Source organism: Microtus pennsylvanicus, chromosome 7, assembly GCF_037038515.1.
Source record: "Microtus pennsylvanicus isolate mMicPen1 chromosome 7, mMicPen1.hap1, whole genome shotgun sequence".
NCBI classification, from domain to species: Eukaryota; Metazoa; Chordata; class Mammalia; order Rodentia; family Cricetidae; genus Microtus; species Microtus pennsylvanicus.
In genome coordinates, this window is record NC_134585.1 from 56566540 (window position 1) to 56580064 (window position 13525).

The window sequence follows — 13525 nt, forward strand, 5'->3', positions numbered from 1 at the left end:
CACACAAACAGAAGGACCTCCTACACCACTCTGGTGCCCTCTTCTGCACTGCCCAACTCTAACAAAGATGGGATAACGTCTAATGGCCAACAAGGGCTCAGAGTAGGATCTAAGCCCAGAGTTCATGCATGGCCTTACTTGATGAGGTGGTCTGAATGAGAATGGCCTTCATAGGCTCATGTATTTGAATGCTTGGTCCCAGTTGGAGGAACTATTTGGGAAGGACTAGGAGGTATGGCCTTATTGAAGGAGGTGTGTCATTGGGCTGTTCTCTGAGGTATCAAAAAACCCATTCTATTATCAGTTAGCTGTCTCTGCCTTATGACTGTGATGGGGGATTCTCCTCTGTATGCTGTGATTACCATTGGTTAATAAAGAAACTACTTTGGACCTATAGCAAGGCAGAACAGAGCTAGGCTGGGAAAACTAAACTGAATGCTTGGAGAAAGAAGGGCAGAATCAGGGAGAAGCCATGTAGCCCCACCACATGCCAGAACTTTACCTGGCAAGCCACAGCCATATTGCAATACACATATTAATGGAGATGGGTTAAATTAAGATGTAAGAGTTATCAAATAAGAAGCTAGAGCTAATGGGCCAAGCATTTATTTAAATACTATGGTTTCTGTGTGGTTATTTCAGGACTAGGCAGCCAGGAACCAATAAGCACCATCCTTACAACAAATTGGCTTGTCAATGTGGTTGACTAAATCCACATAAAACCTAAGAAAACTTGAAAAGAATTCTAGATACTAAAAAACAAAGTTTTCCAGATTGGCTCTGCTTGTTGGTGGCACACTACATTTCCTTTAAGAGAGGTCTTCCTGATTCAGCAGTAGAAGAAAAAGAAACCACACTGTTTTGAAATGCCAGCTTCCTGGTTTACCAGCAGGAACAGCTCTGAGTCTTTTGGATGGTTCAACTATGGAGCACTTGACTGGGGTTTGTGGGCCCAATGCTTGTATGCCCACTAGGAGTCAGGGTTGGGAAGAAGGTAACTGAAATGATGCCCACTGATCAGCACTCCCCGCCTGGGCAAGCAGCGGGATCAGGTCTACCAAGTATGCATAAGCAGAAGAGCATGGTGAATTCCTGCTGCCAAACACAGAAATATATCCATACCATGTAGCGTGCTGTATGACAGACTTAGCATTTACTCAGATAATAAGGGTTTATATGCTGTAAGGTGCTACCCAGAGTTGAGGTGGTGAAGATGGCTCCCACCCAGCAGTTCAAGAATCTGCAGTGAACTATCTCCACCATGTTTAAAGACCCGAGAGAGGCAGAGGCAGCACCCAGGGCTACTGAGACCAAGCTTCTTAGCATATTAAAAAGTGCATTTGTGTTTGTGCTTTCTGTTATTATAAAAAATGATGCTGTGAAAATTTATGCCACAAATTTGTAATGGTGATAATTTAATTAATTTCTCTATGTCTTAGTTTTCAAAATTGTGGTAAATGGAGCATGATAACTTTATCAAAATTTTCTTACAGAATTCATGAATTTATATGGCTTTAAAACTGATTAACTTGGGTAAATGTCATGAATTAGAGTGGTAAGAGTAAATACAGATTTTTTTCTAAATAATAAATAAAATATGACTATATACAGAAAAAAGTGCTCTTGGCCAGAAAATGATTTCATATACACAATAGAACAGAGTTAGACATAAAAGACCTCTAAACGAGACACAGTGTGTTTAAAAAATGTATGTAATCTTGGGAGAGAGAAGAAAAAGAGTAAAGAGACAGTAAATGTAATATATAAGAATGCAGACAGTCATAGATTAAAGGAATAAAGATAATAAAATAAATATTAAACTTGTAGAAAAAGTAATAGAGTAAAAATAATAAGCTATGTAAAGATGAAATATACACAGAGAGTCTGGATTATGTATATTATTATGTTTTCTTTGAATTTTTTGACTGTTAAAGAGCTATGTAAAGAGACATTTTATTGTATGGGCTGCTAAGCTGAACAGGCATATATATTTTAAAGGTATCTTGATTTCAGAATTTGTATCTAAGGATATGCTACTTTGGAAAAGAGGTTCTTTTGTTTCCATAGAAGATGAAAACCTGTGCAATCCTTCTAGACTAATGTGGTTTGATGGACCAAGATTCCCTGAAAGGTAACCTTGAACACTCCTCAAAAAAATTACTTCACCCAACAAACAGCCGGAAGCAGTTTGGAGAGAACTACACCCACATTCCCAAATATTGTTTATAAATGTTTCTTTACATTTAAAGGGGTATATGCTATAGAGATTTGCATTGGTATGGATCTTAGTTTATTGAAACAAATTTGAGGTCAATTTTGTTATGTCTATTTCTGTTCTTAATTAAGGTATCACATGCAGCTCATTTAAAAATGTAATGTATAATTTAAAAATATAGGTTAATAGAGAGTTATCTGTAATAGTCAAGCTTCTAGTCATGTTAGTTAGGTTTTCTAGATATATAGAGATATATTTCAGGTAGGCATTCTTCAAATATTTCAGAGACCTTTAAGAATATGGCATTTAAAATGTTTTAAGAGCTTAAGACTTACCATGACGATGAGACACATCTGCTCCTGACAGCACCAATATACTTAAAGAGGAAGATGGGCATTGAAGAGGCTCCTTATGGAGTTTGTTAGCCATTTGGGCAAGAAACTGCTCTTTCCTGAATTGTTTAATGTTATGTTGTATGAGTTGGACATGCAGGATCCACAGAGAAATGACTATTGAACTTGCCTAAAGGTGAGACAGTCCTTTGGAGTTTCTGCTTCATAAAAGAGTCTGACAGACATTCTTCAGGACACAGAAGAAAGTGACTGACAAACTGCCAATACAGCCGGAACTGTCTTTGAAACTTCCTGCTTCATGGAAAAGTCTGCAGGACACTATGGACCTGTCGGCTGAAGATGGGTGCCCCACTGGTACAGAAGAACTTTGGGTGACTGTCCAGGCAGTGAGATGTCTCTGTCATTTCTAGAGTTTCGGAAGTTGCTTACAATGAACTTATTGTTTACTTAGGTAATATTATATCCTTCTGGAGTCTTTGGTGGAGTTAAAGAATAGATAGTTATTGTTACAGTTTTCCTTAGTTATGATAAAATATAAAGTAGATATAAATATCGTAACTGTAATTTTTGCTTGATAACTGTTTTGTTATATGTAATTTTACTATGTTAAAGTTAAAAACCTTCCTTTCTATTTAAGCAGAAAAGGGAAGGTGATGTGGGATTTCCCTCTGTTTGCTGTGGTTACTACTGATTAATAAAGAAGCTGCTTTGGACCTATAGCAAGGCAGAACAGAGCTAGGCAGGGAAAACTAAATTGAATGCTTGGAGAAAGAAGGGCAGAGTCAGGGAGAAGCCATGTAGCCCCACCAGGGACAGATGCCAGAACTTTATCTGGTAAGCCACAGCTACATGGCAATACACAGATTAATGGAGATGGGTTAAATTAAGATGTAAGAGTTATCAAATAAGAAGCTAGAGCTAATGGGCCAAGCAGTTATTTAAATAATATAGTTTCTGTGTGATTATTTTGGGGCTGAGCAGCCAGGAACCAACAAGCCGCATCCTTACAACATGACTGTGGAACGGTTACTATTCCAGTATCATGCCCACCTGCTTGTTGCTATGCTCTCTTCCATAATGTTTGTGGATTCTAACCCTCTGAAACTATAAGTCCCTAAATAAACACATTTTTTATAAGTTGCCTTGGTCATGGTGTCTTACCATAGCAATAGAAAAGTAACTTAGATACTTGATCATTGACTAGCTCTGCAACGTTGGCCATATTAATCATATTAATAATTAACCCTGTGAAGCCTTAGTGTCTTCACCTGGCAAACAGGTAATATATGTTGTGATGGTAAGAGTATGGGTGGAATACATACTATATTCTGGAAACCCTCGTGAGTGCTTGAAGTATATTACGAGAGCCCTGGGTATAAAGTAGGTACTGTAATAATTTCCAGTGTTACAAACAGACCAGCTCTAGTGAAGTTAAGACTCTTGTCTCAATTAGATCCAATGATCTTGCTTCCTATTGCCTTGAGTTCTTTGCCCCTGCTCCTCCTCTCAGAGCTTCTAGCAGGTCTGTATAAAAAGTCTCAGCCCTGCAGAGTTCAGAACATTGACTCCAGAGTCCTCTAAGTGTGTGCATGCATGCCTGCATGCCTGCATGTGTATCTCTCTCTCTCTCTCTCTCTCTCTCTCTCTCTCTCTCTCTCTCTGTGTGTGTGTGTGTGTGTGTGTGTGCCATTATTTTATTGGCTTCTTTATTAGGCATGTATTTGTCTTGGACCTCCTTGAACCAAGCAGTGTGCTGAAAATATCAGGGAACAGAGTGGACTTGTCCTCATAGTCCAGAGTGGAAGACAGACATTAAGTGGATGATTATCCCATGATTAATTATAGTCAGGGACTGTGCTCTAAAAAGGGAAGCAAGGGTGCTGTGAGAAAATAGAAAATGAAGCACAGAGACCAAGCCTAGGATGGAGGTGTGACGCTGACATTTGGCTCCTGCCAACCTCCCTAAGATCTGCATCTCAGGGGGCACACAGCCCTGTCTGCAGAAAGAGTGCAGTCTGATATTACCATCTGGAAAAGCACTTGTTGTGCCCTCCAGGGGATTCTGGCCTGATGGGAGGCGACTTTTGCTTCTGTCCTTAGAGGGTATCAGCCTGATTGGGGAGATGCTACTGAAGTTACTTGCTTGTGTGACAGGCAAGTGAGAGATCCCATTTCAAACAAAGGACAGAAGGTACCTGAAGACTGACATCTGGGTGTCATGTGACCTCCACACATGTGCTCCTGTACCCTCAAGAGCACACATAAACGCACAGAGAGAGGGGGGGGAGGGAGGAAGGAAGGGAGGGGGGAGAGAGAGAGAGAGAGAGAGAGAGAGAGAGAGAGAGAGAGAGAGAGAGCAGCATTTGATCCAGAACTTGTGGTAAATACACGATAAAGAAATGACCATTGTTATTTTGAGTGAGCCAGGGTCCGGGTGTCAATAAATTAAACTGTGTGTGTGCCTTTGGCTCTCCAGCCCACTCCATCAGCAGAACTCCATTGTGGGAGCTTCTCGGCAGGTTTATCTCTGCCTATACCTGGCTCTGAGACTTGGAAATTAAAGAGAAGCCAAGAAGTCCCCGAGGCTGTGACGATGTGCCCTGTGTGTGAATGGGAACTTATCAGGGCTATTCTAAGGGAGAGCCGGGGCTGCTTCAACACTCATTGCTCAGATGAGGAGTTTTTTTCCTTTTTTTAGAGAGAAGTTTGGGCAGATTTTCTAATGAATACTATCCAACCATAAAATCATGTCGAAAATGAATCCGATCTGACAATAAAATAAAAGTGAAACAAATTACTATGTTCTCATATTTGTGGGAGAAATTAATTTCATGTTTAGAATACTAATTGATCCAAGAAAGGTCTAAAACTGTGTGCAATTGTGGTAAGATCCTGGAGTCCAAGGGCACTGCAGAGGGCTGGGAATGGGGACCAGCCTGGAGTCCACTGTGTGGATGGGTTATAAGTCACACTCCATTTCCCTCCAGTGCATATAGCTCCTCAGGCTAGTGTTACACGACACCTTCCCACGTTCTTCATAGCCCTTGCATACCTAGGGACCGCAGTGGGACACCCTTGCTCAGGGCAGGGCTGTGTACATTTAGACTGAGACTCCTCAAGCACAGTCCTTGACCCCCTCAGACTAGATAGAACTCAAGGTCCAGGAGGACAGGCTGCGTCTCCTCCCCAGCTGTGGGACCCTGAGGGCAGAAACTCTTAAAGAAGTCCATGGTCTCCATCAACATGAGCAACTAGGCGACCTACTCTCAGAGACAGCCCGGCTCCTGGGCCATAGGTGACCCACCCCCAGAGACTCCCCAGCTCCTGGGCCATGGGCGACCCATCCCCAGAAACTGCCAGGCTCCTGGGTCATGGGTGACCTACGCCTCCAGAGACTGCCCGGCTCCTGGGGCATAGGCGACCCACCCTCCTCCAGAGACTGCCCAGCTCCTGAGCCATGGGTGACTTACCTCCTCCCCCCAAGAGACTGCCCGGCTCCTTGGCCATGGGGACCTACCCCCCAGAGACGGCCCAGCTCCTCGGCCATGGGTGAGCTCCCTTCCAGAGACTGCCCGGATCCTTGGCCATGGGGACCTACCCCCTAGAGATGGCCCAGCTCCTCGACCATGGGTGAGCTCCCTTCCAGAGACTGCCCGACTCTGTGGCCATGGGCGACCTACCCCCAGAGACGGCCCCGCCCCTCAGCTGCACAGAAGTAAGAAAGAAGCATGGGCGTGGTTGTAACATAGCGAGCGCACTGGTTTACAGATCAGAATGTGAAGAGCATGGCATTTCCCTCCATCATCTTTCGGTTTTAACACCTCACACTAGAAAATGTTTCATCCCCAGTATTCGCCAAGCATTTACATTCGTAGATTGCCTGTGGGAGGTAAAATAACCCAAAGGCTGGCCCTGCTCCTGAAGCTTCTTGATGACTCACACCAAATTGATACCTGATTGCTTAAAGGTTGTGGCACTTGTTCTGCTGTACCAAAGTGACATCTTTTATTGATTTGCTTTTCATGGACCAACAGTCTCCATCAATTCTTTCTCCTAATCATTTATCTTCCATTGATGACAGGTGTTCTTTTAAAGAATATTTTATTTATTTTTAACTCTCTGTGTGTGTGTGTGTGTGTGTGAGTGCGTGCCCACACACATATTTCTGTGATCATGAGTGCAGTTGCCCACAGAGGCCAGAAGAGGGCACTGTGTCTCCTGGAGCCAGAGTTACAGGTGTTTGTGAGCCTATGACTTGGGTGCTAGGAGCTGCACATGGGTCCTCTGCAAGAGCAGTATGTGTTCTTATCTGCTGAGCTGACTTCACAGCCCCACGGGAAGTATTCTTACGCTCATTTGATGGGTGAGGTGAACAAGGCTCTATGAGATCTCATTGCAGCTAAGCGTGTGAAATGAGAATTTGATTGAGGTTAGGTGACCTCTTCCCTCCCTACTCTACTTCCTGAGCTCAGAATTATTAATAAAGCTGGTCTCTTCCTACTCCACAAACCCATAGCTTAGTCAAGATTTGCAAAAGAGCACACACACACAGGCACACATACAGGCACACACACAGGCACACACACACACAGGCAAGCACACACACAGGCACACACACACAGGCACACACACACTCACACACACAGGCACGCACACACAAGCACACACACATTTGCACATACGCACACACAGGCACACACACGTGCACATACGCACACACAGGCACACACACGTGCACATATGCACACACAGGCACACACACAGGCACACACACACACAGGCACACACACTCACACACAGGCACGCACACGCACACACACACATGTGCACATACGCACACACAGGCACACACACGTGCACATACGCACACACAGGCACACACACACACACACATGCACATACATGGACACACACAGTCAGAGGACTGAAGAGTTGGTATCCACGCTGACACACTGCTCATGTACAATTAGCAGTTGATGTATAAGTGAGGGAATGGATGAGGGTTAAGAAGATGCAAACACAAAGACTTCAAAACTCATGTTAAGAAAGCTGGACACACTCTTCTGGCACACAGGTGTATGGGCTGACAGAGCACTCATGCATAAAAAAATAAATAAAACTTCAAGGAAATGTAGAAATCCTAAAAAAAAAAAATCTGGTCACAGTTATGTGTACCTATAACCCAAACACTGGGAGGCCGAGACAGAAAGGTTTCTGGGATTTGCAGACTTGAGAGTCTAGCCAAATCAGCTAGCTCCAAATTCAGAGAAAGAGCCTGCTTCAGAAAAGTAAGGTGGAGAGTAACTGAGAAAGACCCCTGATGGAGAACGCCCGCCTCCATGGGCACATGCACACGTATACAGACGTATGTACATGTATGGACACAGAAATGGATGCGCGAACAGAAACAGAGGAACGAGCGATTGGACACATTCGAGACTCACCCCTTAGCATGGCCCCACCCAAGCCTGACTTCTCTCCCCATACCTCTGATAATCTGGAAGGCAACAGCTTCCCCTTCTGCTGTTGCTTGTGTCAGCGACCAAAAGCTACTCCGTGGCAATTACACCCAGTTTCCCTCACCACCAACCCGTCACTACATGGAGCTTCCATTTCTTCCCACTTCCCACCCTTGTCTAGAATGAGTTCCCAGCTGCAGTGTGCTGCTCCCATCGTCCCTCTGTTTCTTAATGTTGATGGGGAGTTCTCAGAAAGAAGAGTCCCACCTCCTGCTTCCACTTAGAAGTCCAGAAGGAAGGGGTGACTGGGCAGGGACTGCCTGCTGAAGCTTTGGAGGACCTTGGCACAATTACCTCCCATCAGCATGCTAATCTCCCTATGTGGTGCAGGAGACCCGTTGCTTCAGGTTAAATTATGAGCTGCTGTTAGGACAGAGTGCCAGGAAGTGGCCCAGTCTGCAGTGGGGTGTTTAACATCTTAATTAAAACCTTTTGATAAATATTTACCACTCCTGATTCTCCTCAAAAGGAAAATGACAAAAAGGGAGAAGGAAAAAAGGGTGAGGGGAGTAAGGAGAGGGAGGACGACCGAGGAGAGGGAAGAGAAAGAAAAGATACAGAATATACTGAGAGGGTCAGTCCCCAGGAGGCAAAGCCAGGGCCCGAGGACAAACACCATGCCTACCGAGCCTTCCTCCCTCTGGCCCATGAACCAGAGAAAGAAGTTCAGATCCTCTCACCCTGGCCCTGGTGCCACATCTTTCCTGGCCTTCTCAGATCTACTTCAGTTCCCAGTCTCGGGCGGGGTAGTAGTGGCTTTAATCCACTTTATGAGGAGACAAGGCAGGTGGACCTCTGAGTTGGAGAGTTGGAGGTCAGCCTGGTTTACAGAGCGCACAGAGAAGCCCTGTCTCAAAAAACCAAAAGAAAAGAAAAGAAAAAAAGTTCCTAGTCTCTATTCTGTTGCTTCCCTACCTCTCACGCACTCCATATGTCCACTTCCTCTCATGGAGATTCCCACCCATAGCCCCCTCCACGTCCCCTACTGAGCAGCTCCTGCCTGGAAGACCTGATACTCAGTCCTCAAAAGCTTGAGTCTACAGATGATAAACACACATGGTCACCGAAATGACCTCTTAGTTACTGTCATGAAGCAAGCTGGGGGAACTTGGGTGGAGCAGGGACAGGAGCTGAGAGCAGGCGTCAGAGCTGTCTTTCTGAACAGTCATTAGGATGTCAGCTATCTGCTCTGCTCAGGACTGCTGTCTTAATTTGAATGAGCAAGACGTGTGCTCGTGTTTGTGTGTGTGTGTGTGTTTGTGTTCACATGTGTTCTGTGGTCCAGCATCACCAGCTCAGGTCTCCTCTCTCTGCTGCCACTGTGTTCACATGTGTTCTGTGGTCCAGCATCACCAGCTCAGGTCTCTTCTCTCTGCTGCCACTGTGTTCACATGTGTTCTGTGGTCCAGCATCACCAGCTCAGGTCTCCTCTCTCTGCTGCCACTGTGTTCACATGTGTTCTGTGGTCCAGCATCACCAGCTCAGGTCTCCTCTCTCTGCTGCCACTCTGCTTTGCCAGCCTTAATTACAGCAATTTAGGAGACACACTGAAGACTGCAGAATAAACCCATCAATATTTCACTTAAGAAAGGATTCCTGTCAGATGGTATCAGAGGCCTATAAATGAGAAATATGAGACTTGCTTTTAGGCTACCTACACACACACACACACACACACACACACACACACACACACACACACCTCAGATGAATTCTCACATGTGATCTCCTTTCTGTCACAGACTCTTGGAACAGCTGAGGGCTTTATTCAGCTTCAGTCAAGCTATTTGCCCAAATCACACTAAAAAAAAAAAAAACACATGAGGAAATGTAGGCTTTGTATTCAGGGGTTTCCTGTCGGTGGACACAGGAGATACCACGCCCCCTGGGTGTGTAGTCAGAGGAAGGTGTGCTGGGTGACTCTGATCTCAGCCATGTTCTCCAGAGGAGGCAGCTGAGGCATCCTGAACATGGAGGCATGGCAGCTCTATCTGAGTAGAGAGGGTGCCTCACCCCAGGGTCCCTCTCACTTCCCTTTCTTGCTCTTAGTCTCTGTGTCTGGAAGGCCTAAGGGTCTCATCTCTCTCAGCATCTTCAGGCCTAGGCTGAAAATAATTAGCCATCATTCGGGTAGTGGAACCTGTTCAGCCTTTGTCGTCTGTCAGCCCTGAGTCATGGATGTGATCCTAGGGAAGCCACAGCTCTAAGCTTCAGGCACCCCAGTTCTACTGTGTAGGGTCTGTGCAGAGGTACAGCCTCTGCAGTCACACAGGTGGCAGCAAAGTTGGGCCTTGTTCTGGGTACCATGTCTTTAAAAGGGCATGAGGGTTGCTGTGCCGGGAACTTGGCTCTGTTGGGGAAGAGCTTGTGTGCAAGCAAGAAAACCTGAGTGTAAACCCAGCACTCATGTTAAAATTCTGAGAGTGTGGCCATGTGCTTGCTATCCCAAGTCTGGGAGGCAAAGACAGGACTATCTCTGTCCGGAGCTTGATCATCAGCTAACCTAGCCGAATGGGTGAGCCCGAGTCAGTAAGAGGAGAACACTTGAGGAAGACATACTACATCAACCTCTGAGCTTCACAAATTCGAGCACACACACACACACACACACACACACACACACACAGAGAGAGAGAGAGAGAGAGAGAGAGAGAGAGAGAGAGAGAGAGAGAACAGGTCAATACAGTTTGTCTAGAAAGAGGTTACCAGGGTGCTGTGTGCTATGACAGCCACGAAAGTGAACACAAGCAGACAAAAAGACCAGAAATACTTCCGTGTGGAGTAGCCACATCTCCAAGTCACTTCTTCATTGCAGAAAGAGTAGAGAAACCCCTGTCCTAGCTTGCTTTCTATTGCTGTAATAAATACCAAGACCAAAGCTACCTGGGGAGGAAAGAGCTTATTTCAGCTTGTAGTTCCTCGTGGAGGGAAGTCAGGGCAGGAGCCTGGAGGCAGAAACTGAAGTAGAGACCATGGCCACTGCTGTTTATCGACTTTCTCTTCATGAATTGCTCAGCCTTCTTTTTTATTCCACCCAGGATCACCTGCTGAGGAGTGACACTGCCCTCAGTGAGCTGGCCCCTCCCACATCAATCATCATTCAAGAGATTGCACTAAAGGCCAGTCTTACAGAAGCATTTTCTCAATTGAGGCTGCCTCTTCTTTGATAACTTTAAGCTTGTGTCAAGTTGACAAAAAAAGAAAAGAAAAGAAAGAAAAACTAACAAAGACACCCCCTGAGGGAGGAATGGAAGTTTTAGGAAAAATTTAGATTAATACAAAGAATGGTCCAGCTATCCGAATTGTGTGGCTGGCCATGCAAGGGGCTGCTTCCGAGAGGGGAGTCCTTGTCATTGCTCATTTTCAAGAGCAACCGCTTGGCAGGCTACAGCAACTCAGCTCTCCCGCTGGGAGCCTCTGGGATGGATGTCATCAGTCTCTGGGTCCATGTGGAGAGGCCTCCATCCGAGCATTGGTCCCCTCTGCTCTCGTTGCTTCTGCCATTGCCACCCAGGGAGAAGGCAACTGATGTGAGTGGCAGTCTAGGGAAGGACTTACGGCAGGTTCTACCTTAAGCATCTCTCTGGTGACATAAAATACGTATTATTAGGATATTGCGGCATGATGTGCCCACAAGCCCACGTGACAGGAAAATTCCAGCCACAGTTACCACTTCTACCCCATTCTGTGTATCTTACTTTTATGGGTATGTACACATGTGTGCATACGCGTGTGTGTGCGTGTTCTTGTGCGTGTGTGTAGCGGCCAGAGCACAATTTTGAGTATCATCCCTCAAGACTCCATGATCTTTGTTTATTTACTTAATTATTTTAATTTAATTTTCTGTATCCTTGATAATTTTACATTGCAGATGATGGAATATCATATCTAATCCTCATTTCCCTCCCCCCAATGCTCCCCGTTTTCCCCTCAATTCTCTTCCCAGTGTGTGCATGGGCACAAGATCAAGCCAGCCAAGATTCCAGCAGAGATGGGGGGAGGTGGTCTCCAGGCCCCGCTCCTCATTGAGGGGCTATTGACACTTCATAACATCTGGGGGAGGGAGAGTCGTTCTGTTTAAGGTGTTTCCTTTCCTATGCTCAGGCTTGGTTGTTGGGATAAAGTCTCTTCATAGACCTGGAATTTGCCAATTCAGCTAGGCTGGCTGGGCAGCAAGCTCCAGGAACTTACCTATCTCTCCCCTGGTCACCACACCCAGTTAAAAACAATTTTGTTTATTTTTAATTTCTTAAGAATGGGTGTTTTGTCTGTGTCTGTGTACGCATGTGCACCAAGTATGTGCCTGGTGCCTGCAGAACCAGATAAGGGCACCAGATCTCCTGGGACTGGATTATAGATGGTTGTGATGCTGGGAACTGAACTCTGGCTCTCTGCAAACCCCACATTTACCTTTTAAAATGTGGGTTCTGAGGACCAGTTTCAGGTCTTCATGCTATCTCCCCAGCCCTGTATGTGTTTTTTAGGGAGCTCGGAGCTATACATGGAAGAAGCATCTCTCCTTGATGATCTGAGCTCCCGATACAACCCAACTTCCTGAGTTTAGAATGCACAGTGGGCGGTGCTCACTTGCTTTCACATCTTACCTTCCTGCTATGGTTTGAATATGAAATGCTTTCCATAGGCTCATGATTTGCATGCTTGGTCGGTCCTCAGTTGATAACACTCTTTACTTAGGGAGGGAGTAAAACCTTGGAAGACGGGGCCTGTCTGGAGGGAGCAGGTCACTGTGGCCTGCCCTTGAAGGCCGTGCTTGGACCTCTGGTCTCTTTCTTTCTTTTATATTGCATTTGTTTATTTATTGTGTGTGTGCATGAATGTGTGTGTGTGTGTGTGTGTGTGTGTGTGACACACATATGCACATGCCATACCATGATTGTGGGAGTCAGGGGACCACTCTTAATATGTGGAATCTGAGGATTGAACTCAGCTCCTGAGACTTGGCGGCAAGTGCTTCATCCACTGAGCCATCTCGCCTGTGCCCAGCTTTTGTCTGCTGTCTATGAAGTGAACAGATCCTTTTCCTCATGGTCCTGCTGCCATGATGCTGGGCCACACCACAGGCCCAGAATCAACAGAGCCAAGGACCTTGGAAAAGTCCTTCCTTCTTGAAGCTGCTCCCTCAAATACTCAGTCAGGGTTATGTAGAAGTAGAAGTAATGACCACACTTTCTGTCGTAGTCTCTCTGAGATGCTAAACAGAAGTCCCTATGCTGGGGACTTAGGTCTTGCAGCTCTGCAGCTTGTGGGATCCACCACCAAGGTGAAGGCACCTTGTTTTCTGGAGGGGGTCTTGCATTTGTTCAGGGACAATACTTTGAGTGTTGTAGCCTCTGCAGTGGAAGAATGCTACATCCCCGTATGGAATGGGCTCCTTCATCAAGCCTATGTGTGAAGACATCTATTCTGCCTTATGCAGG